This window comes from Tachypleus tridentatus, chromosome 13 (assembly GCF_004210375.1).
Source record: "Tachypleus tridentatus isolate NWPU-2018 chromosome 13, ASM421037v1, whole genome shotgun sequence".
NCBI classification, from domain to species: Eukaryota; Metazoa; Arthropoda; class Merostomata; order Xiphosura; family Limulidae; genus Tachypleus; species Tachypleus tridentatus.
In genome coordinates this window covers 8617648-8643171 of record NC_134837.1, presented here as the reverse complement: position 1 = coordinate 8643171, position 25524 = coordinate 8617648, and the positions used below count along the sequence as shown (strand labels likewise).

The 25524-nt window shown below is 31.3% G+C and overlaps 1 long non-coding RNA gene across 1 annotated transcript; it reads right to left on the bottom strand.

Moving 5' to 3' along the window:
* Nucleotides 1–287: 287 nt before the first annotated feature.
* Nucleotides 288–25422, bottom strand: LOC143239594 (uncharacterized). Its single transcript, XR_013021250.1, has 3 exons — nucleotides 24938–25422; nucleotides 11876–11981; nucleotides 288–2528 (listed from the first exon to the last, which is right to left on the bottom strand). It is a non-coding gene; the product is annotated as an uncharacterized LOC143239594 (long non-coding RNA).
* Nucleotides 25423–25524: the final 102 nt, after the last annotated feature.

The window sequence follows — 25524 nt, the reverse complement described above, 5'->3', positions numbered from 1 at the left end:
CTGTGAGAAGCTTAGTAATTAGGGTTAGCAAACATTGGGCTGTATCAGATAGCGCCGTGCTGGAAAATTTAGAAAAAGTGAACATTTTCTAACATAAAAAAAAAATTCTTTTACGGCAAGTACAGCAGGAGACAAGTGTTGGGACTGTGTTGAAGATAAAGAAATACTTTGATATAACAGAAAGGAACAGAGATAAAGTTTTCAATATTTTACATATTCCATCTTCAGTATTCAAAGCAAAAAAAAAACATAATTTCTAACTAACTAAATAAAATATATTGCTGAAATAATGATAATTTAAACAAAACTAAAATAAATAGAAAGTAAATTACTGATAATAAAAAATGCTAAACATATTTTAAAATGTGCTATTTTAATGAAGACGACATGATATTCGGTGCAAGTTAAAGTTTTTTATGTGGATGATTTCTTTACGTACTAATTCTAGATCAGTGTTACCCCTACAAAGAATACTTATATTTTAATGTTCGTGTCCTGTTTCTTCACTATTTTGCTTTATTAACCAAAAACATGAGTTACTCAACTTTTCTGACAATTTTCATGAACAATCCAATATTTTATTAACTCGTACTACTAGGTGGCCTTCGGTTAGTTTTAATACAACAGGCTTTACCGTCTTCACTCATGGAATATGGACAAGCCATGGATAAAGATAAATTCGGATGTATTTAGTCAGGAAAAATCCCATGCGTAATATGGTGTTAAAACTAATCTGGAACTATAACATAATTTGTGAGTTAAAGAAAAGCAATTATCTATCACCGTATTGCTCTGTGCTTTTTGTTTTTTTAATCTATCTTTCTAACTGCTTTTTTTATACTACCTCGATTTGGGAGCACCTTCCAGATGTTGGGTGCACAACCCATGTATCAAATTTTAAAATTTAAGTAGAACATAATTCTAAATGTATACTAACAGTTTTACTCAGAAATATTTTAGACTCTTTAGTTTTGTAACATTCATTCAGTGCATGTCACAAAGAAGAATTAACACCAATCCAGACTTTCATGTTTGTTAACATGTAAACTCTCACGAGTTTCTCCAGTAGACAATCTACCTATTGTTTTTCTAACTCCTAATTCCAAATCCTATGATTGTATTTGTTAACTAATTGTCATTTCTTCACATACCAATTACTCATGTCTCGTTTTTTGTACAATTTTCGTACTAGTTTACTTACTACAATCTTTTTATTTTATTCTTGTATGATATTACAGAATTGATCTACACAACAACCAATGAAGGCCGGCGTTGAAAGTAGCTGCAGACAATATTTGAATGTGATTGGACAGAGAACATTATATACTACTTGTTTTACATACATCGTGAACAGTGGTGTCTGTCCGTCGGTTCATCTCTGTCTACTGTTTATGGTGGCCTTTTCTCGCGCTGAGTTTGAGAAAGCGGACGAAGTGAAAGTTCAATATTAACTCTTCAAATAACGAAAGAACAGGGATGAATGATGTTGACAACAAACAGAATATTCTACACGAACTTGTTAGGAATTAATAACACTGTCATTCACATATCAACATGTGACGTAACGGTATGTTACTGTTGAGTGGTTCTTAATAGAACACTTCTTATAGAAATGTGGAACATCAAACAGAAAACCAAAATCCATTTAATACACTTACTCTAGAGTGTCACACACTCTTACAGTTTGTTTTTATCACTGCCAGTAAATTATTATCCTTTCAACTCTAAATGTTTGTTTCTTTGTAGCATCTATTTGTGTACTTTAAACTAATCATAAATCATTTTGTGGTTCTCTCAATTTTATACTTTAAAAAGTACAAATACAAAATACAGTAAAACCTGTCTAAGCCGGAAACTGCGTATGGCGGAAGCCTGTACAAGCCGGAAATATCAAAATTTTACAGCATTATCTGAATATTTTTCTTATGAAAGGCCCTCTATATGGCGGAACCTGAGTCACTCGGACGAAAACTATATTCCGCCAACCTCATCTATCAATAAGTAGTATTAGAGCCCGAGTAAGGCAGAAAAAATGATTTTGATCAAATAGTAACTTCTTATTTAATTGATAATTTTCGAATATTTTGTTACAGTAAGTATTGGTTAAATATATTCTGTTATTTAAACAAATATAAATTCGGAAATCTTTTGTCAGAAGAAATTCCAGGTGTATTGATATACCTATAAATATACCTATTGATTTTTAACACCTAATCACAAATTATATGATTGTATTTGTTAACTAATTGTCATTTCTTCACATACTAATTACTCATGTCTCGTTTATCGTACAATTTTCTCAGTGGTTTGATTACTAAAACTTTTTATTTTACCCTCTTATGATGTTAAAGAATTCGAAATAAACAACTAACAACGAAGATCAGCTTTGAAAGTAGCTGTAGACAACATTTGAATGTAATTGGACAGAGAACATTGTGTACTGCCTGTTTTGTGAACAGTGAGTGGTCTCTCCATCAATTCATCTGTCTTTGTTTATGACAACCACTTCTCACGCTGAATTTGAAAATCTGTGGATGAAGTCAAAGTTCAACATTAATTATTTAAATAACGAAAGAACAGTTATGAATAATGTTGACAACAAACAGGATATTCTACACTAACTTGTTATGAATTAATAACACTATCATTGAGATTTTACACTGTGATATAACGATATGTTATTGTTGAGTGGCTCTTAGCAGAACACTTTCTATACAAACATGGAACATCAAACATAGAAAACCAAAATATATTTAACTCACTTAATTTACTTATATTTTTATTCTAACTTATAGTTATTCTCACTTCCATTATCTGGACTTAGAGACTTTGGAATATTGGGGACATGTTTGGAAAGCTGAACAATTGAGTTCTGTTCACCTGCTCAGCACACAGTTATCCTGTCTATTTCTGATCCTTCACTGTATACCTCCTTACCTTTTGTCTCACCAAAACACTACAAATATAATTTTCAGTAACCAGAAGTCCTACCAGAGAACTCCAAACATGAGTTATAAGTAATCAGAAGTCTCACAAAAAGACAATAAATTTGAGATTTCACTGCCCACAAGTCACACCAGAACACTACAAACAGGAGTTTTCAATTACCAGACGTCCCATCAGATAACTGCAAATATGGGTTATCAGTAAGCAGAAGTCTCACCAGGGTAAAACTATAACATGAGTTTTCACCAACGAGAAGTCTCACCAGAACACAACGAACGTAAGATTTCAGTAACCAGAAGTCCCACCAGAGAACGAGAAACATGAGTTATAAAAAACAAGAAGTCTCACCAGGGCACTACAAATATGAGTTTTCAGCAACGATAAGTCTCAGCAGCATAATAAAATAGTGATAAAACAGTCATTGAAATTGAAGACCAAGAGTGTCGAAAGAGTCAGTGAAATTGAAGACCAACAGTGTTGAAACAGTAACTTAAACTAAAGAACAACAGTGTTCAAACATAAGTGAAAGTGAAAATCAACAATGTGAAAACAGCCAGTTACAGTGAATACCAATAGTGTTGAAAGAGATTTTGAAATTAAAGACCAACATTGTTGACACAGACAGTGAAACGTAACACCAATGAAATTGAAGAACAACAATATGAAAACAGTCAGTAAAAATTGAAGATTAACACTGTTGAAATAGTCAGTGAAAGTCATGCCCAATAATGTTGAAAGTGAAGACCAACAGTGTAAAAACAGAAAGTGAAAGTGAAAACAAATAGCGTTGAAACAGAAGTGGAAGTGAAGACCAACACTGCTGAAACAGACCGTGAAATTGATGACGTACTCTATTGAAACAGTCATTGAAAGTGAAGACCAGTTGTGTTAAAAGAGAGTAGAAGTGAAGACACACTGTTGAAACAGACAGTCAAATTAAAGACCAACATTGTTCAAAAACAGACATTGAAACTGAAAACCAACACTGCTGAAACTGGCAGTGAAATTAAAGATATCCACTGTTGAAACATTCAGTGAAAGTGAAGACCAACACTGTTGACACAGACTATAAAACTGAAGACCAAAAATATTGAAACAGTCAATGAAAGTTGAAACCAGTAGTGTAAAAATGTAGAGTGAAAGTGAAGATCAACACTGTTGAAACAGACTGAAAATTAAGACTACACTTTTGAAACAGTAAAACTAAAGACCGTTAGTATTAAAACAGACACTGAAACAGAAAAACAATAATGTTCAGACAGACAGTGAAATTGAAGATGAACAATGTTGAAAGAGCCAATGAAAGTGAAGACAAACAGTGTGAACACAATGACTGAAACTGAGGACCAGTAGTATTGAAAGAGAAGACCAACAATGTGAAAAGAGATAAATACTAAGAAACGTTAGTTTTGAAACAGTCAGTGAAGGAGAAGATCAATATTGTGAAAACAGACAGTGAAACTAAAGACCAACAGTGTTTAAACAGAGGTTGAAGTTGAAGACCAACACTGTTGAAACAGTCATTGATACTGCAGACAAATAGTTTTAAAACAGTCATTGAAATTAAATATCGAGTGAAACTGAGGACCAATAATATTGAAACAGACAGTGAAGTTGAAGAACAACAGTGTTGAAACAGTCAGTGAATGTGAAGACCAAAAGTGTGAAAACAGTCAGTGGAAGTCAAGACCAGTAGTGTTGAAACAGAAGTGGAAGTGAAGACCAACAATGTGAAAGCAACAGTGAAACTGAAGAAAAATAGTACTGAAACAGAGAGTAAAATTGAAGACACATGTTGGAAGAGTCAGTGAAAGTGAAGACCAATAGTGTTACAGCATTATGTGAAACTGAATATCAATTATTGAACACAGAGTAAAACTGAAGGCAAATAATGTTGAAACTAATGGTGAAATTGAAAATTAGCAGTGTTGGAGCAAACAGTGAAAGTGAAGATCAACAGTGTTGAAACAGAAGTTAAAGTGTAGACCAATTGTGTGGAAACAGACAGTTAAACTGAATACCAACAGTGTTGAAACAGATGGTGTAATTGAAAACCAAGTGTTGGAGAACACAGTGAAAGTGAATACCAACAGTGTGAATACAGACAGTTGAATTCTAGACAAACAGAAGCTAAAGTGAAGACCAAAGTGTAAAAACAGTCAATGAAATTGAAGACCATTAGTGTTGAAAGAACAGTGAAATAGAAGAATAATAGTGTTGAAACGGACAGTGTAATTGAAGATCAAGAATGTGAAAAGAAACAATTATATGAAACACCATTAGTGTTCAAAAAGTCAGTAAAAGTGATGACCAACAGTGTCAAAACAGTTGAATTCAAGATCAATAGTGTTGAAACAGAAGCTAAACTGAAGACCAAAAGTGTGAAAATGAAGATCAATTGTGCTGAAACAGTCAGTGAAATTGAAGACAGCATGAAAACAGTCAGTCAAAATGTTCAGCACTGCAGAACAGTCCGTGATTGGGAAGATCAACATTGGTGAAGCAGACAGTGAAATTGAAACCTACACTGTTGAAATATTAAGTAAAAGTGATGACCAACACTGTTGAAACAGTTTGAAATTGAAGACCGACAGTACAGAAACAGTCACTGAAAGTGAAGATCAACACTGCTGAAACACAGTGATATTGAACACCAACAATGTGGAAACCGTTAGTGAAACCGAAGACTAATAGTGGTGATAAAGTCAGTGAAATTGAAGACCTACTTTGTTGAAACATTCAGTGAAAGTGAAGACCGACACAATTGAAACAGTCATTAAAGTGAAGACCAGTAGTGTTACAATGTAAAGTGAAAGTGTTGATCAACACTGTTGAAACAAACTGAAAATTAAGACTACATTGTTGAAAGAGAGTGAAATTTAAGACCATTAGTGTTGAAACAGACAGTAAAAAACAAGAACAGTAACGTTGAAACAGATAGTGAAATTGAAGATCAACAATGTTGAAACAGCCAGTGTAAGTGAATATTAACAGTGTGTAAAGAGTGAGTGATACTGAGGACCAGTAGTATTGAAGGTGTAGATCAACAATATGAAAAGAGACAATGATACTCAAGACAGTTTGTGTTGAAACAGTCAGTGAAAATGAAGATCAACAGTGTGAAAAGACAATTAAAGTAAACAACAAAAGTGATGAAAAAGACAGTGTGATTGAAGTCCAACACTGTTGAAACAGTCATTGAAACTGTAGACCAATAGTTTCAAAACAGACATTGAAATTGAATACCAATAGTGTTGAGCATACATTGAAACTGAAGACAAATAATGTTCACACAGACAGTGAATTTGAAGACCAAGAGTGTTGAAACAGTCAGTGAAAGTGAGGACCAACAGTGTGAAAACAGTCAGTGGAAGTGAACAGGAATAGTGTTGAAAGAGACAGAAAAATTGAACACCAACATTGTTGAAAATGTCGGTGAAAGTGAATTTCAGTATTGTTTAAACAAACTGTAAAAGTGAAGACGAACAGTGTGAAATCGGTCAGTGAAACTGAAAACCAATAGTGTTGAAACAGACAGTGATAGAGAAGACCAACAGTGTGAAAACAGTGAAACTGAAGACCGATAGTGTTTCAAGAGAAGTAAAAGTAAAGATCAAATGATTGAAAACAGTCAATGGAAGTGAAGATCAATTGTGTTGAAACAGTTAGTAAAATTGAAGACTAATAGTATGAAAACAGATAAAACTACGGTAACACTGAGGAAAAAGTCAATAAAAGTGAAGATCAACACCATTGAAACAGACAGTAAAATTGAAGACCTACACAGTTGAAATATTCAGTAAAAATGAAGAGCAACACTGTTGAAACAGACAGTGAAGTTGAAGACCAACAGTGTTTAAACAGTCAGTGAAAATGAAGACCGATACCGTTGAAACAGACCGTGAAATTTAAGACGGACACTACTGAAACAGTGAGAGAAAGTGAAGGCAAACACTATTGAAACACAGTGAAATTGAACACCAACACTGTTGAAATCGTCAGTGAAACTAAAGACAATAGTGTTGATAAAGTCAGTGAAATTGAAGACCTAAACCTTTGAAACATTCATTGAAAGTGAAGGCAAACACTGTTGACACTGACGATGAAATTCAAGACCAACACTATTGAAACAGTTATTAAAAGTGAAAAACAGTAGTGTTAAAATGTAGAGTAAAAGTAAAGGCAAATACTGTTGAAAGAGACTGAAAATGAAGAATACACAGTTGAAACAGAGAGTAAAATTAAAGACCCTCAGTGTTGAAACAGACAGTAAAACAGAAGAACAACAGTGCTGAAACTGACAGTGAAATGGAAGACCAACAGTGTGAAACAATCAGTGGAAGTGAACAGGAATAGTGTGGAAATGGAATTGAATGTGAATACCATCAGTGTGAAAACATACAATGAAACAGAACACCAACAGTGTTGAAACAGAGAAACTGAACACCAACAGTGTTGGAAGAGTTGGTGAAAGTGAAGACCAACAGTGTGAAAACAGTTAGTGAAACTGAAGACCAGTAGTGTTGAAAAACAAGTGAAAGTGAAGACCAATACTGTGGAAACAGACAGTGAAACTGAATACCAGCAGTGTTGAAACAGACGGTAAAACTGAAAAGTAACTTTGTTGGAGTAGACAGTGAAAGGGAAGGCCAACAGTGTGAAAACAGTCAGTTGAATTCAAGGCCAGTAGTGTTGAAACGGAAGCTAAAGTGAAGATGAAAAGTGTGAAAACAGTCAAACCCAACACCAAGTGTTAAACAGACAATGAAATTGAAGACCAACAGAATTGAAATAGTCAGTGAAACTGAAGGCAAACAGTGTTGAAACAGATATGAAAGTGAAGATCGACAGTGTACAAACAGATAGTAAAACTGAAGCCATGTACTACTGAAACAGACAGTGAAATTGAATACCAAGAGTGTTGAAACAGCCAGTGAAACCGTAGACCAATAGTGTTAAAACAGTGAAGCTGAAGACCAACAGTATTGAAACAGTCAGTGAAAGTGAAGACCAATAGTGTTGAAACAGACAGTGAACTTGATGATCAACAGTGTTGAAACAGTGAAATTGAAGAACAACAGTGTTTAAAGAGACAGTGAAACTGAAAACCAACAGTGTTGAAACAGACAGTAAAAGTGAAGACCAACAGGGTGAAAAGAGTCAGTGGAATTCAAAACCAATAGTGTTGAAATGGAAGCAAATGTGAAAACCAAGATTGTGAAAACAGACAGTGAAACTGAAGACAAATAGTGTTGATACAGTCAGTGAAATTAAAAATCATCAGTGTTGGAACAGTCCGTGAAAGTGAAGACCAATAGTATTAAAACAGCAAGTGAAATTGAAGCCCAGTAGTGTTAAAATAGAGTGAAAGTGAAGACCAACAGTGTTGAAACAGAGAGTGAAATTTAAGTCCATTAGTTTTAAAAACTTAGCAAAATAGAATATCATCACTTTTCAAACAGTCAATGAAATCGAAGACCAATAGTGTTGATAGAGACAGTGAAATTGAAGACCTACACTATTGAAACAAACAATGAAATCAAAGACCAACACTGTACAAAAACAGAGATTGAAACTGAAAACCAACACTGCTCAAACTGATGGTGAAATTGAAGACCTACACTGTTGCAACATTCAGTGAAAGTGAACACCAACACTTTGAAACAGACCATAAAATTGAAGACCAACACTATTGAAACAGTTACTGAAAGTGAAAACCAGTAGTGTTAAAATGTAGAGGGAAAGTGAAGATCAAGACTGTTGAAACAAACTGAAAATTGAGACTATACAGTTGAAACAGGGTGAAATTGAAGGCCATTAGTGTTAACACAGACAGTGAAATTGAAGATCAACAATTTTGCAACAGCCAGTGAACGTGAAGAACAACACTGTGAAAACTGTCAGTGTAAGTCAAGACCAGTAGTGTTGAAATGTAGAGTAAAAGTGAAGATAAATGCTGTTGAAACAGACAATCAAATTAGAGACCAACACCATTCAAACAGACAGTGAAACTGAACACCAATACTATTGAAACTGTCATTGAAAGTGAAGTTCAGCACTGTTGAAACAGACAGTGAAATTGAAGTTCAACAATGTTGAAATAGCCAGTGAAAGTGAAGACCAACAGTGTGTAAACAGAAAGTGTTCCTGAGGACCTTTAGTATAGAAAGCGAAAGAGAAGACCAACAGTGTAAAAAGAGACTGATACCAAAGATCATTAGTGTTGAAACAGTCAGTGAAAGTGAAGATCAACAGTGTGGAAACAGTCAATTAAAGTAAACACCAAAAGTGATGAAAGGGGCAGTGAAATTGAAGATCAACACTATTGAAACAGTCATATAAACTGCACAATGAAAATATAAATAATCCTAATGTACTTGTTTTGTGTTTTATTTGAAATATTACAGAAAGGAAATATAAATAACCATTCTGTACTTTTGTGTGTTTTATTTCAAACATAACAGAACGGTAAATGTAAATATTCTGTTGTTGTGAGTTTTATTTGAAACATCAATGAAATATAAATACAAATAACAATACTGCACCTTCAGTGTGTTTTATCTGAAACATTACAGAACTGTAAATATGAATAACCTTACTCTACTTGTTGTGAGTTTCATTTAAAACATTAGAGATCTCTCAATGTAAGTAACAACACTGTACTTGTGTATTTTATTCGAAACATTACAGATCTATAGATATAAATAACAATACAGAACTTTTTGTGTGTTTTATTTGAAACATTACAGAACTATAGATATAAATAACAATACTGTACTTGTTGTGTGTTTTATTTAAAACATTATAGAACTGTAAATATAAATAACCATATCATACTTCTTGTGCATTTAATTTGATACAGTACAGAACTGTAAATATATATAACCATACCATAGTTAATGAATAAATTATTTTAAACATTACAAAACAGTTGATATAAATAACCATACTGTACTTCTTGCATGTTTCATTTGAAACATTAGAGAACTATAAATATAACCATGCTGTACTTTTCGTATGTTTTAATTAAAACATAACAGAACTTAAATATAAATAATCACACTGTACTTGTTCTCTGCTTTATGAGAAACATTACAGAACTGTAAATATAAATAACTGTAATATACTTGTTGAGTATTTTATTTAAAACATTACAAAACTAAAATATAAATAACCACACTATACTTTTTATATTTTATTTGAAACAATACAGAATTTAAATATAGATAATCATACTGTCCTTATTGTGTTTTCTATTTTAAACATTAAACAACTGTAAATATAAATAACCATACTGTACTTCTTTCTGTGTTTCATTACAAACATTACAGAACTGTAAATATAAAAAACCATACTATACTTGTCGTGTGTTTTATTTAAAATATCGGAGAAATAAAAATATAAATAACCATAATTTATTTGTTTTGTGTTTTATTTGAAACATTGCAGAACTGTAAATATAAATAACCATAATGTACTTTTTCTGTGTTTCATTACAAACATTACAGAGCTGTAAATACAAAAAACAATACTATACTTGTCGTGTGTTTTATTTAAAATATCACAGAAATGAAAATATAAATAATCATAATTTATTTGTTTTATGTTTTTTGAAACATTGCAAAACTGTAAATATAAATAACAATACTGTACTTGTCATGCATTTTATTTGAAAATTGCAGAACTGCTAATATAAATAGCCATATTGTACTTGTTGTGTGTTTTATTTCAAACGTTACAGAACTTGTATATAAACAACCATACTGTTCTTGTTGTTTGTTTTATTTCAAAGAATGGAGAATATTAAAAATAAATAACTGCACAGTACTTGTTCAATGTTTTATTTGTAACATTACAGAACTTAAATATAAATAAACATACCGAACTTGTTGTGTTTTATTTGAAACATTAAAGAACTGTAAATAAACTGTTCTTGTTGTATGTTTTATTTAAAATAATACGGAACTGTAGATATAAATAACCAAACTGTACTATTGTGCATTTTATTTGAAACATTACAGAACTTTAAATATAAATTACCACACTATACTTGTGTGTTTTATTTGATACATTATACAACTATTTTTCTTGGATTGATAAAAATATTTCTTTAAAAATATTCCACATCTTATCAGCTGTCCAATTCACAACAGACAATCATTGTTGTGTCCCTTCAAAATGTTCTTGTTTGCAATTTGTAAACAGAATATTATTATTCCTTATCTGCATATGCAGGAAAACATTAAACCTAACATAGGAATGATCATTTACTCCCAGACATTCCCAAATGTGAACCATCTTAATTATTTCTAAAGTTGAAGTTAACAATAAATCTAAACTAGCAGTTTCTAGTATGTTCCTTGACTAACTGGTAAAGAAAGCCATCATAAACAGTTTTCTAAATCCTTACTCTCTCATATTTTGACTTTAGCATTTTCCAATCGAAATGACTGAAATTAAAATCATCAATAATTACTGTTTTGTTCAGTAGGAACAAACCTAGAGACAAATCACTACCTGTAGTGATAAGTTAACAATTTTGTTCACTGGGAATAAACCTAGATACAGATCATTATTTTAAACGGTAAGTCAACTATTTTGTTCAGTAGCAATGGGTCACAAGAGAGACAGTTAATTGGGGTAGAAAGTCAGTCATTTTGTGCATTACCAACAAAGCTGGAGATGGATCATTACTTACAGTGGTAAGTCACTAGTTTTGCTGAGAAGGAATGAGCCTGGAGACAGATGACTATCTGGAGTGGTAAGTAAACTATTTGTGGAGAAGCAATGAGGTTGGAGATAGATCATTACTTGAAGTGGAAATTCAACTATTTTGTTCAAAAGTAACAATGATGGAGATAGATAACTACCTGCAGCAGTAGGTCAACTATTTTGTTTAGAAGTAATGAGTCTAGAGAGAGATCATTACCTGCAGTGTAAGGTCAACTTTTTTTTCTTTCTTCAGAAGGAACAAGCCTGGTGACAAATCCCTACCTGCAGTGGTAAGTCAACTATTTTGTTCAGAAGTAATGGAACTGGAAAAAGATAAATAACAAGTCTGGAGATAGATCATCACTTCAAGTGGAAATACAACTATTTTGTTTAGAAGGAACAGTTTCTAGAATGATCATTAGTTCCAATGAAAAATCAACTGTTTTGTTGAGAAGGAATAAGTCTGGAGTGAAATCACTATCTGCTACAGCAAATCAACTGATTTGCTAAGATGGAATGATTTTAGAGACTGGTTACTATTTGCAATGATAAATCAAATAATTTCTTCACTGGAAACAAATCCATAGAAAGCTCAGTACTGGTAGTGGTAAGCCAACTACTTTGTTCATTAGGAACAAATCTTGAAATCAATCATTACCTGCTATGTTAAGTTGGAATAGTTATAAAGGCAGATTACTACCTTGAATGGTAAGAGATATTTTGTTTAGCATTGACAAGTCTGAAGAGAGATCACTGTCTGCAGTGGTGAGTCAATCATTTTTTCAGCACTTTTGAGTCTTGAGACAGATCACTATTTTCAGTGGTAAGCTATTAATTTTGTTCAGAAGGAACAAATATCTGGAATTATTACTTTCAGGTATTTTAAGTAAGATTCTAATTCCAATGACAAAGAAAATGTAAAAGAGCATATAACTCTTTTGTTCAAAGCTGTCATCTGAGCCCTCAAGGTAAGATATTTTGAAGTAAGAATTACAAGATATTTGACTGAATCTGAACACTGAATGGGAACATCAACAAATTGGATATTAAAACTGAAACAAATAAATAAAGTAGAACTTATATTATTATGAAATGTAAGTTTTAATATAAATTATTTTACTCATCATTAATAGCTGAAAATACTTCAAGAGCTTGAAATAACATATCATTACAAAAAATTATTCATTATTATCAGGCAGACTAGCTGGCAATTTATTGGTGAAGTTTTTCAATTCTTCACCAAAACTGTAATTTCAGTAGGAATAGCAAAGAATGATGTAGAGGCCTAATTCATTGTTGATGACAAATTTTAACATTGATAAAGAAGGACTAATTATTTGAAAACTTGAAGAATTTCAACTGATTTGGTTTACACACTAAATGAGTTTAGCACAGGTCAATATACACACTTTTTTTAACTGTGGAGTTCTCCCACAACACATTAATTTATGAACCAGGTAGTGTTGTGAAATCCTTCATGAAGCAACTGGATATATTAAACATTGTGCAATTGCCTTAGTAATTAAGAAAGAAACTATGAAGAATTTACATAATCTTAGAAGTTTCTGGGTGTGGCACACATACATGAAGAAATGGTGTAGAAGAGATCACCTACATTGTGAAATAATAACAAGAACTATGTGACACAGTTAACTAGCATTGATCATCAATACTGATAAAAAATGACACTCAATACATCTGCTAGAAGGTTTGAAGACAATCTCAGTAAAAGACAGTTCTGAGTTTGACAATGATAAAGAGGTGACATTATTCTCTTAGCACAGTTACACAACAGAAAACTATATATATCAAGCAATAATTGGTCCTTTTATGTGGCATTGATAACCAGACAAAAAAGTTGATCAAAAGATGGGGAGAATTATATATACACATTATAGAAAAAATAAAATCTAACTGTTAAGTAAATATTTCACTACCTTAGACTTGTTACAAAACTAAAACTTTTGTGGTAATATAAAAAGTATAGGTACATAATCAGGTAATTTTTATACTTTCATATGGAAATATGTTTTAGATTTATATACATAAACAACTTTTATTCATATACCTTCATGATAACATTAGTTCTTGTATATCAGTTAAAAGCACAGAAAAGTGTTTGTTCTGCAGATATTTTTATATACTTTGAAAACTATGAAGAAGCTGATATAAAAAATGGTGACAGGTTGTGGTGAATGTGAAATACTGTATCTAGTGAACCTATACAGAATGAATAATTATCCATGTTAGTTAGCTTTTACTTCTTACAGTGGTTACCCAGGATGTAATAATGTCTCCATTAATAAATGACATGAAATTTCATTATTTATTTGCTTCTGCAATATGGTGCTAATGATACTACAGTCAGTGTACTTGTATAACACTTAAACATTGGATTTGTTTGCTCACATATAACTTCTGTTAGTGTATGGATGTGCATTACTGTGTACGTTTGGTTAATTTCCAAGTATATACCTTGTGCAAAAATACACATATATATATATATACAGAATAATATTGTATAAAACAAGTTAGTTTCCCTACTAATTCATTCATTTGTATTGTGATGCATTTTATAACTTAATTACACATATATGTGTATATGGAATTTAGTAGTAAAGTCACATTAATGAACTAATTTATACCATCTTAGTGAATTAACATACTGGACCACATGCAAAGTGCACCAAAGTTATGCGAATTAAACTAAAAAAGTTTGAAAATAACACTGCCATCTTTTGTAACTATTATAATGCACCAGTTGCTTCCAAAAATTCTGTTAACCTTAGTACAAACTAATATTGTAAGTGAACAATAAAATATTGTTATAACTGTATGTATGTAAAGGTCAGCTTCAGTGTGTGTAATCTGATAACAGAATATCTCTCCTTTTATTCAGAGCATATGCTTTTCCCATTGTCACCAAACTATGGTAATTATTTTTTGTTGTAACATTTTCAAATGCATTTTGAAACAAACTTATCTGCATAAGAAAGCCTCAAGTTCAGACGAGTGTTTTGTTTTTAAAATTCCTGTAATTATCTTTTCAGATGGAAATAATAGCTTGGTTTGGTGTTTATATTATAAGAACCATTTCTAACACCAGGAGAAATGCTGGATGTAGTTTATCTATTGCTATACTGTTGATGAACAATATGTTCACAGACCAAGCATTGCAGTCTTTTTCTGTCACAGGTGGCTTGGCAAAAGACACTGGCTACCCAGAAAAAATGACAATACCTTTGTTTGAACCAGCAGTTAAGGCTATAGTTGATAAATTACTCTATATGCAGATATTGTAAATGTGGGTTGCAATAATTTTATTATCTTGAAAACCTAAAATGTACATATTCAGATTCAAATACAATTTACTATTGCTAATGCACTCCAGTGGCACAGCAGTATGTCTGTGAACTCACACTGCTAGAAACTGGGTTTCGATACCAATGGTGGGCAGAGCACAGATAGCCCATTGTGCAGCTTTGTGCTTAATTCTCAACAAAGAAATGGTTATTGTTAACTTTAACAATAAAAACTGGTTTGAAATATTTAATTTAGAATGTCCAGAGTTACAGAGTTTCTGATTTTCTCAAAGTTATGAAATAATTATTTGTGTCTCTTAACTAGCTTTACATTTTGCAAACACTGTATGAATTAAAGGAAAACAACATGCTTGTACAGATGATTCCAGTTCTGTAATAAAAGCCAGTGGAACAAGGTTAAGCACAATAAGGGTTGAAAACAGAAAACAAAGGAGCTCAAGTTGTCTACAAGTTCTGTAAACAAAGCTGTATTATTTATGAAACTTTCTTAAAATTATGAGAAAATTTATCTGAGAATAAAACTGAAAACATTTTAGCTAATCGTTATCTAATCCATGTCACAAAATAAATGTTTACTACAACCTAATTCATATTCAGGCAGAACCAAACTGATTAAACATCCATAATTACTTTACTGTAAATTCTGAAAAATTACAATGCAACATTGAATGGAAAACAACTCATTTTTATATCAAACAAAATTTTATAATTTCCCTGCTGATGTGACAAATTCTAGGTTTGATATTTTTCTGGCTAGATTCTTGGCAACAATATCTAAAAATTATCCAAATGGCATACTGATTTGCAAAATAATTACTGCCAGGTTTTCTGTCAATGTTCAGGGCATCCATTTTGAAATTCAAAGTGGATACCATTTTTAGCTATTTCAGACCATTTGCATGAAGATAAAAAACAACAATTAACATCCACATATATGTTACCACAATTTATGGACAAGAACCTGTCGCACACATAATAAAATATTGATTTGCTAAGCTTTACTAACCAGACATGTCAAATACAACACCTTTTTAATGCATCCCTGAGAACAATGTGGTTTGTTGACAAGGTTTGCTGCTAGCATTATTTCCATGTCAATAAAAGTTTTATCTATAGTAAAATAATTTTGAAAGAGTGTGGGAAATTTTGTTAAAATTATTTAAGCATTGATTAAGTGATTAAGTAACCTTAGGCTTTCTTATTACAGATAATCTAGAGTCATATCATGTAATTCATGATGATGAGAAACCCACTTGAAGTAAAAATGTATTCTCAAGACGGCTGGTATAGGTATTAACACTTTAATTACAATAAAGTACAGAACAATCTTTTTAGTGCAGTTGCAAACTTTCTTTGTTAACCTGAAGATTGCCTAAGCAGGTCGAAACATTGTTCTGTACTTTATTTTAATTAAAGTTTCAATATCCATACCAGCCGTCTTGAGAATACATGTCAAGTAATCCTTGTAGAAAGCCCTATAAAATAAATAATAAAGACAGAGAAAAGTGTTAATTTCAAGCTCTGATTAAAATGCCAGGGTGACAAAATTATAAGGGAAGATCTGTGTTCTGCCAATATTTTCCACACAGTCTTACATGCACTGAGATGTTTGGGAAGGAAAATTCATGGAAGTGGAATAGACTAGGCATGACAAGACACAGATTTGTACAGTAGTGTGGCAGTGACTCAGATTTTTAATGGTAATCATCACAAAAGAACTATAAAGGCTCATAAAATGTCTTCAAGTACTGTTTAACTCTACTTCAAAGTGTTTTTGATGACTGATCAGCTCTTAAACAGACACTTGAGACCAGTGTAGTACAGGTGAAAATTGAATGCAATAATAATAAAGACATGGAAAAAGAACAGACATTCATGACTGAGCTGGAATCCTTGAATATAGAAGCCCAATTTAAAAGACTCAGTTACCCTGCATTTGTCAACACAGATGACTGACAAAAGTAAAGTGAAAAAGGACTTGATGACTGCTACAACACGATTATCTCAGTGAACAATGAATAATTTTACATACATAAAAAACACTATACTATAATAAACACAGGTTAGTAAAATAAATGTATAATGGCAAATTTGTTACACCATCTAGGTTACCTGTGTTTAAATTTATATTTTAAGATCAATTATTCTTTACAACTAGTCACATGTAATTTGTTATTATTAACTGGATGCCTTTTACTCTCATGGTTTTGAAATTGGTTTTATTTTATGACTTTTGAGTTATAGGTTATTTGGATGAACTTTTATCTCCTGCTTTTCTTTATTGGTTTTGCACCTAATTTTTCGTTTTATGTTTTACATCCAAATTTTGTTGATTTCTAGGTTTACTATTTTTATTTACTTTTTAAATACTAAAAGTTTCTATGTTATGTCCACTTGTTAGTATTGAATACTTTCTCTTAGAATGTTTACTTGTGTGTCTTTTTGGCTACCCTTCATGACTTCCCAGATCTCTTTCCTTCCTCCTCGGGATTGTATCTCATCCATTTGTTTTGTTGAGTTTATTCAAGGTCCTCTATGCCCACTCAATAGAAATTTTACTCTCATTTATTTCTTGTATCCAAAAATATGGAATATTGGAAACTCATTATAGATCTGTTTTGACTGTATACCTTTCTAGAGACACCTCACTTCACCATGGAGTTCTACCTCTCATTTTAATAAGTTTCTTCCTCAGAACTATGAATGACCAAGTTCAGTTTGTTGGCCACCTATCTTCACATCTCTGTTGCCCCATTGTGACCTCCTTTTCTCTGGTTCATCCACAATGGTACTGTCTTCCAGTTTTGGGCACTGCCATTTGGTCTTTCTTCGGCTCAGTTCATGTTTTGCCAAGAAGTATGATCTTTTGCATGTCATTTTTACTCACTTAGCCTTCAGACTCACAATTACACAGTCAACTGGTTGCTACTACTAAATGTTTTGGGCCAAGTCAGCAACCCACATTCACTTATTTCCTCAAGAGTCCCCCAGTGGCACAGCAGCATGTCTACAGACTTACAACATGAGAAACTGGGTTTTTTATAACTGTGGTAGGCAAACTACAAGAAGATTATTGTGTAGCTTTTTGCTTAACTTCAAAGCAAACAAACAAACTCCTTCAAGAAGCTGCTTGAGATGGGTTTTTCATAAAGTTGGAGAAGTTCTTTACTATCCCCAGTAGAATGGGAAGTTAGGAAGGCCTTACCTTCTCTCTCTCTCTCTGTGAGAGGTTTTATCTCTTTCAGGAATCCTTTGGTCAAGTACAAATGATTTTCCTTTGCTGGATGCTTCCTGACCAGTAAGACTTCTTACATAGTGTCTTGGGTCTTATATAATTACCCTCTGATCAGACTCCTCTACATAGTAATTTCCTATACATCAATTTATAAAATATATAATTATATAGAACAGTAATTTAAATGCTTAACTCAAAGCTATACAAAGTGATAAAAACCTTATAACCTGAGCACTTTCAAAAGTTCACCCTTCAAATGTATTTAGTAAAATTATACATATTTTTGAAACTGTCAGTAACAGTGTTGTTCTTGAAATAACTAGAAAACTATAAATGTGTTAACAGGGAAAGTCAGATTACCTAATGTAAACAGGTTCATATTAACTACAAGTTTTAGATTTAACAGAAATACAAACTTTTAGTTCATTAAGACCTACTGTTTTAAAGTTTATCACTTTACTTTTGTTTTAATGTTTAATCATGGATTACATATATATACACAGAAACATTCTTGTATGGAGGAAATATTATTAAACAGTGAATTAAAAGTTTTACTTAATAAAACAACTACATTAAAACTACCCTCAGAATTAGTTATTAATTTTCTTTTGCCACCACGTTTTGTGTCTCTTGAACATTATATTTGTATAAAACATTTCTTTACAGATTTAACTTGAAAAGAAGCTCACTAAGTATTTGGTATAATTTTTTCCATTTACCTGGAACAAGACAGCTGCCATATAGTGGTCATTAATAGATACAATGGATTCTTATTGGGTCTCTTCCTTTAATTGTGAAATCAATGTATTTTTAATATTCAGAAAGGTATGGTAATTCTGATGATAGCTGTATATGAATAAAAAAAACGTGAAAAATAAGAAAGCTCAATTGAAATTCATAAGAAAGAAATAAAACAGTTAAAATGACAAAGGTAGATACACCTTAAGTCATGATACAACCACTCCTCTCATTCATTTATCTCTTTCAAAATTTCTCTGTAGAACAACAGAAATTTTAAATGTATTGTTTCTGTTTTATTAGAAGTAGAAATACTACAATAAAAGTTCTTATAATCAAAGTTTTCTGCCATATTTTACAGGCTTACAGAAGAATAATGATACAGAAGATATAAAGCAGATACTTAAATTGACAAATACATAACCAATTTTGTGTATTTAACATGAGCTTGTAACCACAATGTAACTACGAATGTATATGCACAATAACAATGATAGTACCTAATGTGGTTTCACAAAACTTGGTACACAGTAAACATTACAAATATTTTGTAATTAAAAAAAAAACAATTAAAATTTTCAGTTGAGGGTTTTCACTAAAACTTCGTCCATAAATATAAGGAGTAAGATGGTGGGTGAACAGTGCAAATGTAAAGTGATTTTCATGTCAAAATAAAAATATTTTTCTTTATCTAAAACTTTTGAAACTTTATTTGCTTAAACACTAAAATTTTCTAAATATATGTGACATTTTTTTCTCTTCAGAAAAACTTTGTAATATTTTTCTTATTTTATCCACCATAACATTTACTGGGGTTGGTGAACTTAAACTTACCTTGTTACCATCATATAAATTATGAAATATGTATAAATCACCATTTTTCTTTCTAGAATGATATAAAGTTGTAACAAGGTACTAGAACTGTTTATTTGTTTATTGCACATTGAATAGTGTGTAGCTAATAATTCTACCATACAAGTTGCAAATCCCTGAACAAATACACAATGAACATTAACATATTAAATTATATAATCCATGAGCAAGCTACTCACAAGCAGACTCTAAGAAGAATCTTTTTTATTCTTTATCTCATAAGTTTTTTTCTTTACATTTTACTTAGTGTTATAATAATAAATAAATAAATAAACATTAAAAAAAACATGGAATAAAGTACACACCTTGGTATTTTCATTTTTTTTGTATCTGTCAGAAAACTTAAGCTTAATTTTTTACATATTAATGGTACTGTTACAACAAATAATGCAAATAAAAACACAGAATAATAACACACAGAAAACACTGTCCTATAAATATAATTTTCTAGCTTTCTAACTATATACTAGTTTCCTTAAAGAAATTCAGCTAAGCTCTACAATGTAATTTCAAACGACAAAATAGACAGTGCTGTGTAAAGAAAACAACAAACTTTATCATTAGATAGATTAAAACTTTAGTTTTCTATTGGGTATAAATAAAATTGTGTGAAACATTAAAGAGAAATATTGGTATTTGTGAAAGATGGAATGAAATAGGTGGGTCTGATTATCTAGTTTATGGTTTGTAGAAAAATAACAATGGGAGATATAGAAATTATACTTTGTCTATGTTATAATTAGAAGTTTATGTTACATTTATTTCTTGGAGGGGTGTTCAATAAATTAGAGGAGAGGAAAGACCTAGAGATCAAATGTCACAATACTTGTTTTGTTTGTTTGTTTGTTTTTGAATTTCGCACAAAGCTACTCGATGGCTATCTGTGCTAGCTGTCTCTAATTTAGCAGTGTAAGACTAGAGGGAAGGCAGCTAGTCATCATTACCCACCACCAACTCTTTTACAAACGAATAGTGGGATTGACCATCACATTATAATGCCACCACAGCTGAAAGGGTGAGCATATTTGGTGCCACGGGGATGCAAACCCGCGACCTTCAGATTATGAGTCACACGCCTTAACATGCTTGGCCATGCCGGGCCATCGCAATACTAATACCAGGAAAGATTTAGGATTTTATAATTATTTCATTTCAAGAATAAGAACTTTAAACTTATACAATATTAAAATTGTATTTACTAACTATGTTCAATACCAAGTTTATCTATGTATGTTGATAATAAAGTCTTTGATTTAAAATTTAAACATAACTCTAAAACACTGTCACAGGTACACCTTGAGCTACAGATAGTAAATGGGCTAACAAAGAAGATATCTTTATACACAAACACCACAAAAGTATTACATGTAAACAAGTTCTCCAAAAGCATTCAATAATAATATTAGAAGGTAGACAACTTCCTTTAATTATCACAACTTTTCTTGATTTTTAACTTTTGGTTGTCAGGAGGTACGTCAAACTGACCAACATTGTATAAAGAAAATAACAGATAAAATATAAAGTTCTACTAAAAACAAACAATTGTATTTAAGATAAGGCAAATAAAATTTGAGATTTTTAAATAAAAGATTATTTTTAATCTTAAGATGTAAATCACTTTCCACACAAATTAGTGACAAAAGTACTCAATATATTCACAGAAAAATTGTTTTTTACTTTATTAAAAACACTTCACTAAAAATAATTTTTTTGTATGTGAAACACTTATAATGTTTACTGAAAGTCTGTCAATTGTTTTGAAGATATGTGTACTATATTAAAAGTCATTAGTATCAAAAGTGTAAGAGAGTAAAGACAAAGATATCATGTGAGCAGTCAAACAGACCCATGCTGAAACAGATAAATCTATACAAGTTCTCCATTTACAATATCCAAGGGAAAGCAACATTCTGTGTGTTTACCACTGACATGAAACTGGTTAAATATCTGAACTATCAATTAGTGCACCATGACTCATGTCACTTGATTATCTGTACTCTATAATACTGTATGACAAAAACAACAATCTAACATACCCATTTACTAGAAAATTTTGCATGTAGTGTTCATGCATATAAAAATTTGGCTAAAGACCATATGGTAGGTCACTATGTTAAAGAAACAGTTCATATAAAAAAATTACCTAAAGTATCAAATATAATACAAATAGATAGCATTTGTCTCACTCTCTATATAAAACGTATTCATGAGGTACATATTGTAATTTATGTAGCAGCTATTTAAAAAGCATTCCACAAGGGCATGAAAGTCATGCTTATACAAGTGACTGCACAATACAGCTTTCAATTAAAAATATGTAAGGTTCACTAACTTCTAGTGATATCAGAAAGCCTATTTTTACTGAAAAAAAATTTTTTATTATTAAAATTTCATTTATTTTTTAATTATTTATTTAATTTTATTATTAAAAATTTTATTTTTTATGAAAAAGTTAGAATTAAGAAAAAAAATTGCTTGTAAGTAGAAAGTTACATATGTTCTTCCCTCTCAAAATTAAGATTTTTTTTCCTACTGTTTCTGCCCATTCAGTGGCTAAATACAGTCCACATAACAAAACATTTTGATGTGATAATACTTGTCATCTCCATGTGACTTGAATAAAGAAAATGAATAGTTGAAAGTATATTAAATAGAAGATCAATGATACCAACAAATGTTTTATGAAGGTTATTACTTTAAATATTACTTTTTTTGCTACAGATAAGTAAACTTAAGTAACCAATAACAAGAGGTATCCTAGTAGACTTGGCACTTGAAAGTCATTTAGGCATAACAAATTAATCTTAAAGACCATTTTTACTTTCTATTAGCTATACTCTTCTGCACCAGCAACACCAAGCATGGAGCACATGTATTCTCAACTCAATTTTATTACTCATCAGGAACTCCACTAGCCTACCCTCAAATTGAGATTCCTATAGGTAGGATTAGAATAAATTAATTTAAAAGACCTTTGGCATGGTTAAATACATTGATTGAAAGGGTCTGTTCTAAAACCAAAACTGTAACTAAACATCAAATTGGTCAAGAGATAATGGAGATAAGCTAACATGTTTTACTTGATAGAGCAAACAAAAAACTCATTCTGTCAGCTGCTTTGCCATAGCTAAAGACACCACATGAGAAAAAGATAAAGTCTTATAAGCTTTCTAATTAATTTTGTTATTGAAGTTACTAGTAGTATAGTTATAGGTACATTAAACCATGAAAATAATATAAATTTATCACCAGTGCTAGTAAAGATCTAGTTATAACCTTACAACATCTTGAATCTGTCTCTATCCTGAGAAACAATTTCTAAGAGTTTGGATCTACAACTTTTAACAAATTTTGAAATATTTATGTGTTTACAAATGTTTGATGTAATCACTCCAGTAACATGTTTTAGGGATAAATAATAAATGTAATACATTGTGAGATAATATTTTGCTCTCACAACAGATACAAATACCTACAATATGCAATTAACCAATATGATACATCAATTTTGAAACACTAAAATTCTAGTTGTGATTGAATTATGTTGCTAAGTTCTTCATGTTTAATATACAAATACTGCAGACTTTACTTTCCTCTGTACTCTGTGTAGATTAAATACATTTGTGTTAGGTCTAACCTTAAAATTACAACACATAAACATAAAGAGTAATTTGTTGTATTTTACAAGATTTCTGCTACTTTTTATAAAATGTTTATCAGCTCATAACATATACATTACCGACTTTTGTTTGTACAGTTCTAAGGCCTAAATATAGTCTCAAAATATAAACCATGGGTAGTTTCAGACAGCTCATTCATGAGGAGAGATACAGAAATCGAGTATCCTGCAGCAAAATAGAAAATGAAAGATGAAATACCAGGACCCAATTATCTTCTAATTCCATATCTGTTGCTTGTTTATGATACATTTTGATAATTTTTAAGTACCTTCATTATCTGAAGTATTCTATTCTAATAGAAAAGTGCAAAACAAAATGTTTCTATAACAAAAATAATAAACTGGGATAACATATGGGTTGATATAGTTTTACAACAATGAGCTTTTGTCTGATATACTATAGTACCAGGACTTACAGAGAAAGCAGTAAAACACTTACGAGAAACACATAATATATTTATATACATTTTAATTTTATTTGAAAAAAAATCAATGGTCAACGTGTACATATTTAAAAATAACTGTCTGCCTCCATAAAAATTTAATAACTAGCAATGTTTTCTGAATGTCTTCATGCATAATATATATAAACATACATACATATAAATGCACACATATACATACACATCCATTCATTCTTATAAATAATTAAAATGTAACAATAAACAGCTAGTTAGACATGGTATTTGACACAGAGAAAAGCAACCGAGTATTTATTTGCTATAATACACAATAAAAGCTTGTGACCTACTTCCCAGATTTATATGGCTATTGCTTTTGAACTTTTTTGTTATGTACCATTTCTATTCAAGTAGAGTGATACTGTCTGGTTTCAAGATTAAATTATGCCAAGTTGTGAGTGGTAATTATACATTGTGAATCTTCAAGATTTGGTAATAGAATGAAAAAAAATTAAACTACTGGTGTTGACTGGGCATGAAAATTATTTGATAAATGTTAGCTTTATTTGTTTATAATAAATATACAGACATATATACATATATTGCTAAGCTAGAGATTACACATACATACAGCATGAAAGTAGGTTAGTTGTAACAATTGAAAAAACAATAAGTTGTTGGCATGGCTTTTCACACACAGTACAAACTTCATACTTTACAGTTTTAAGTGCAGTGTTAGTATAAGTTTATAAAACTTATAACACCATCAAATAATGGTTGGTTGGTTGATTTGGTATTTTATGGCACACAGCAGCTATGCTATCTGTGCCAAACATCCAATAAAAAGGTAAAGTGAATTTAGTAAAATTCAAAAAAGGAAATTAAGGTGCACAAAACAAAGGTAAAAAAAACAACAGATAAATAGCATAAAACCAATGTTTACATCTAGTCTACAACATTAAGAGAAAAACTACAGTAACACATGTTGTAAAGGACTTTCTGTGGCATAATTGTAATTATCATAACTCACCAGGAAGACTGACAGGTAAGTTCAAAAATCACTGACAGTCACCTGAAGTTGGTCTTTCCAGTTTAGGTTCAGAGTTACTTGACGTTATGACTATTTTCAAAAAGTAAAGTAATAAAAGTTTTAAAAGACGTATAGCAAAATTTTAGTAATAACTCGCCAAGATGACTAGTGGGTAGTTCAAATAGCAGCGTTGGTCACCTGAAGCTGTCCTTTCCAGTCCTAGTTTCGAGTAATTTGACGTTACGGCCATTTTCTAATTTCAAATCGGACTAGAAGGACTGTAATTCTTAAAGGGTAATCACATTAAAAGGTCTAATATACAAATTAAAAACTGAACTGGCATTAAAAAGATTAGTGGATTTTAAAAAACTAAAAACAATTCCAAGGTGGACAGTGTCACCAATAACACTGACTAACATTATGGACAAACGTTAGAAGATAACATGTTTAAAATAGTTCCGTCGTTGAGAGTCGTAACAACAGCAAGAAAGTAAAATGTGGCTTATTGTGACCTGAGTGTTACACAAACTACATGTTGGTGCATCAGTTCCAGATAAAAGAAAATGTTGAGTTAAAAAACTGTGATC